This window comes from Nicotiana tabacum, chromosome 24 (genome assembly GCF_000715075.1).
Source record: "Nicotiana tabacum cultivar K326 chromosome 24, ASM71507v2, whole genome shotgun sequence".
In the NCBI taxonomy this organism is placed as follows: domain Eukaryota; kingdom Viridiplantae; phylum Streptophyta; class Magnoliopsida; order Solanales; family Solanaceae; genus Nicotiana; species Nicotiana tabacum.
Window position 1 is genome coordinate 50269212 of NC_134103.1, and position 5429 is coordinate 50274640.

At 36.8% G+C, this 5429-nt stretch overlaps 1 non-coding gene across 1 annotated transcript; it reads left to right on the plus strand.

Moving 5' to 3' along the window:
* Positions 1-516: 516 nt before the first annotated feature.
* On the plus strand, positions 517-623 carry LOC142178648 (small nucleolar RNA R71). The gene has a single exon (XR_012706919.1). It is a non-coding gene; the product is annotated as a small nucleolar RNA R71 (small nucleolar RNA).
* Positions 624-5429: the final 4806 nt, after the last annotated feature.

Sequence of the window (5429 nt, forward strand, 5' to 3'; positions counted from 1 at the left end):
AATTGCTATCTCTGCTGATTTTGGTATGCTGGAGCTCCTTGTCCCTGGGGTCTAGGGTTGTTTTATTGCCAAGCATTCACCGTACCTCCAGGTGAACTCCATGAAAAAACGGGGTGCCTTTGACCCATTGCATTGAAATTGTAGTTTCCCACAATATTTACTTCCTCAATTGAGGCTTGACACTCATGAGTAGAATGTCCTCTTCCACATATATCACAAGCTGTGTAAGGTTCATTTTGTATTGTGGCTAAAGTTAGATTTTGTATTTCTTTAGCCATAGCATCAAGTTGTACCTGCACAGATTTGCTAGCATCAACCTAGTGAACACCAGTCAATCTTCTTCTTTCAGCACTCTCATAGGGCCACTGATTAGCATCTTCAGATAACTCATAAAGAATTGTAACTATCTCCTCTGGAGTCTTCTTCATCAACGGGCCTCTAGCTGCGTTGCTCAATGTTCTACGTGTGGCAGGTGTCAATCCATCCCAAAAGTCCTGGAGTTGCATCCAGATTTCAGTTTCGCTATGTTGACACTTTAGAACAATCTCCTTAAACCTCTCCCATGCTTCAAAAATGATTTTCGTATTTTTCTGGCAGAAGTTATGGATTTCCCTTCCAAACTTGCCCGTTTTAGCTGAAGAAATATTTATCAAGGAATTTTCTGGTCATCTCCTCCCAAGTTCTAATTGATCCCGTGGGCAAGCTTCGAAGCCACTGTTTTGCATCATCTTTGAGTGTGAATAGGAATGCTCTTAAGTACACTACATCTTGTGAAATACCATTGTATTGAAAGGTGTTCATAATCTCCTCGAAGTCCATTAGATGTGTATTTGAATCTTTGTTTGGCTTCCCTATGAAGACACAATAATTCTGAAGTGTTTGAAGCAACCCTTGCTTTAATTCATAGTTGTTAGCTGCAATTGGAGATGGTCTAACACTTGATAAACCTTGATTGTAGACCGGTCTAGCATAATTGCCCGTGAGCTCTCAGGCATGGGAACTATATTTCCGAACTGGTCTGCAGCCAAGGGTTAATTTTGAGTAATTCTCCGACCCCTCTCTTCTTCATAGATAATCTATGCATCTCTAATAGCTGATTCCTCAACATTCCGTGCAGCCTTTTCTCGTTGTTGTGCTGCCTCCCTTGCAGCCAAATCTACGTTATCATCACGATTTCCAGCCATTAGTTCTTTGGTTGAGGATTGCCCAACTTTTTCTGATGTCTCGGTGAGATCTGTTTCCTTCCTCAACTATCGCATTTATTTTTCTATCTCGAGCTCATATGGTAAAACTTTTTTTGCAGAAGCTCGAGTCATGCACTAATCTAACATATAACCTGTGCACAGTCAAAGAACACCACACGTAAAAAGGAAAAAATAAAAAGAAAAATTCTTGAATTAGAACTACAAACTATATCAAACAGTATTGATTGCCAATTCGAGGAACGACGCCAAAATTTGATGAGCGTAAGGCACACACTTAAATTCTGCTCGCTAGTAAAATATAATATAGTATAATATCGTATCCACAAGGATTAGAATTAAATAGTATTCTCGTAGTTTATAGCTTGATTGCTATCGAAGATGATCAACAATTGAGAAGTATATGATTTCTAACTAAAATTACTAAGAGTCATAAGCTATTGACTAATGACAATCGAAATAAAGATAAGCAAGGAAGTTATCCGTGGGAAAAAATAGGGGTTGATAGGATAGGTGCAAGACAATTATTTGGGATCTAACTCTAGATAATTTACTTCTAATGTTCAAGTGAGTCTCTCGAATTCACTCAATTAATAGTTCAAACGTTCAGCAAAAACTCCTCTCTCGATTAAGTCTTAACCTCACGAGATTAACCAATTTAAGCACGTGACGATATGCAAGAATGCGAAGTGGATTGGTCTTTAGGAAAACCTCTTTCGATTGTTCTCTTAACTAGGTTTAATCAATGATTCAACTAGCCTTTTTCAATTAATAAGAAGAATTAATGAACTCAACCAACAATATAATGCAAAGATATTACAAGTTATGCCTCTCTCAATTACATGAACACGTGAATATAGATGCAACAGTTAAATCATCCAAAAATACTTAAATACAAAAAACTAGAGTAATAATAATCCAAAAACAATCATCAAAACACCAAATCCATCAAACCCTAAAGATAACTACTCCATAGACATAGAGCAATTCATCATAAATAAAGTTAAAGTATAGGAAAACATAAATTCAATCCAAACTTGTGTCTTGAGTGAGGAAGGAATGATGAAATCCTTGTGCTCGTGTTCTTCCAACTCCTCCTTAGGTCGAATATGTGTTAAAAGTCCAGAAAATAACATTTTTCATGTATTTCTACCAAGTAGGGTCGGGCCCTGACGAAATCACCTTCTCCTAGACGAAATAGGAAAATAGCTCTGTAAAAATTATACAGGGGCGCCGCATGGGGCGACGCGCTATGCGGGGCATTAGTGGGGAAATTCAGAGAGTTTATTTCTGACAGATAGTAGAGAATTGCACAAGTGTGGCGCCCCACGCGCCGCGACATGCCATTTTTCTCAGAGTACAGATTGAATCTTGCTTTTTGACGTCCAGACTTAGTCCTCGACCCACGAACAAGATCCCGGCTTAATCCCTTGGGCTTTTACTTAGACTTCAATGCTCTAAAGAGCTCGAATTAGCTCCATATATCTACATAGCTCGAAATAACTCCTACAAGGCAAAAAATACACAATAAGTGCAAAACACTACCAATTAAAGCTCCAAAAGAGTGAAGTACAGTAAATTAGAGTGCAATAAACGACTAAAATACAAAATTATAGCCTACCATCAACCACACAGGACGATGATCCCACCAGCATAAGAGAAGCTGAAATATTGGAAAAAGATTCTTGGGAAGAAAAGATGAAATCCGTAGAAGTTCAATCAAAAAGTGAACTCAAAACTCTCCCTTCTCATTTGATATACGTTTATCTTGAGCAAGAATTATTTCCAGTCATTATTTCATCTTCTCTAATTGTAGAACAAGAAAATAGTTTGATTAAAGTATTGAAAGTACACAAAGGATCCTTGGGGTAGACTATAGAAGAGAGTAAAGGGATTAGTCCAGCGATTTGTACTCACAGAATCCTCATGGAGGATAGCTACAAGCCAATAGTCTAGCAGAAAAGAATATTGAATCCAGCCATGCAGTAAGTAGTGAAAAAAAAAGAACGTAAAGTTGTTGGCAGCAGGTATTATATACCCTATTTCTAACAGCCCGTGGGTAAGTCCCATTCAGGTAGTACCAAAGAAAGGAGGTATGACAGTTATAAAAAATAAAAATAATGAGCTCATACCTACCAAGGTTGTTACAGGATGGAGAGTTTGTATTGATTACAATAATGCCACTAAAAAGATCATTTTGCTTTGCCATTTGTTGAATAAATGTTGGAAAGAATTGCAGGATATGGTTGTTACTGTTTTCTTGATGGCTACTCAGGATATAATCAGATACCAATTACACCAAAAGATCAATATAAGACAACCTTCACATGCCCTCATGGAACATATGCCTATAGGAGAATGCCATTTGGTCTGTGCAATGCCCCTGCTACATTACAACATTGCATGTCGGCAATTTTTGCTGACATGACTTACAAATTTCTTAAAATTTTTATGGATGATTTTACACTCTTTGCCAAAAAAATAAGGATGTCTTAACCACTTGACCTTAGTTCATAAATGATTTGAAGAAACAAACTTACTTCTTAATTGGAAAAATATCATTTTATGGTTACGAAAGGAATTATTTTAGGACATAAAATCACTGCTAAAGGAATATAAGTTGATAAGGCTAAAATTAATCTTACAGTAGGATTTACCCCCCCCCCCCCCCACACACACACACACACACATAACTATGAAAGGCATTAGAAGCTTTCTAGGTCATGCAGGTTTTTATAGACGGTTCATAAAAGACTTTTCAAAGATTTCAAAACCGATGACTAACCTCTTGATGAAAGACATTAAGTTTGATTTTTCAGGTAACTGTGTGAAAGCATTTGAAACCCTTAAGAAGAAGTTATCAACCGCACTTGTAGTTATGTCCCCTGATTAGAACCAACCTTTTGAGGTCATGTGTGATGCTAATGATAAAGCAGATGGAGATTTTTCAGTCCAAAGAAAGAATAAGATTTTCCATCCCATTTTCTATGCTAGTAGGACATTGAGTGAGACTCAAGTGAATTATACCATGATAGAAAAAGAGTTACTAGCGGTAGTGTTTGCTTTTGATAAGTTTCGCTCCTATTTGATAGGAACCAAGGTCGTTGTTTTTACTTATCATTCAGCTTTAAAATACCTCTTAGCTAAGAAAGATGCTCCACCTAGATTATTAAGATGGATTTTACTTCTCCAAAAATTTGAGCTTGAGATAAAAGGCAAAAAAGGGGCAGAGAACCAAGTAGCTGACCATTTGTCTAGATTAGAAAACCCTCCCCTTGAGTTTAATGAGATAAAAGAAGAATTTCCTGATGAACATATTTTTTCAGTTGACAAATTGCGACTCAACCACCCTGGTTTGCAGATATCGCTAACTACTTAGTTGGAAAGTGGATACCGCAAAATTTCTCTTACCAGCAAAGAAAAAACCTTATATATGATTCGAAGTATTATCTGTCGAATGAACCTTACTTATTTAAACACTGTGCAGATAATATCATTAGAAGTGTGTATCTGAACAAGAGATGAACAAAATTCTATATCATGTCATGATGGAGCAATTGGAGGACACTATGAAGCAAATCGAACGACTTTTAAAGTTTTATAAGCCGGATTCTTCTGGCCGACACTCTTTAAAGATGCTCGAGCATATGTAGCACAATGTGACAGGTGTCAGAGAATAGGTAATATTACTAAGAGAGATGGGATGACATTGCAATCATTACAGGTATGTGAAATACTTGATGCTTGGGGAATAGATTTATGGGTCCTTTTCCTTCTTCTCACTCTTTTAAATATATCCTTGTAGATGTGGATTACGTGTCAAGATCGGTTGAAGTCATTCCCACAAGAAAGAATAATGCTCGTACAATGTGCAATTTTCTTAGAATCCAAGGAATTCATTTCATCAATAGGTAATTTTCTGCTTTACTGTCAAAAAATAGCGTGACTTACAAAACATGAACACCATATCATGCTCAAACTCAAGGGCAAGTTGAGGTTTCCAACTGATAGTTAAAAAAAAATTATTGGAAAGATGGTTGGAATCTCAAGAAAAGACTAGGCTTTAAAATTAGATGATGCATTATGGGCGTACCGAACGGTTTTCAAAACGTCAATTGGAATATCTCCATATATGTTAGTCTTTGAAAAATCTTGTCATATGCTCGTAGAATTAGAACACAAAGCTTTTGGGCATTCAAAGTACTGAACTTTGATTTAACCTTTGTT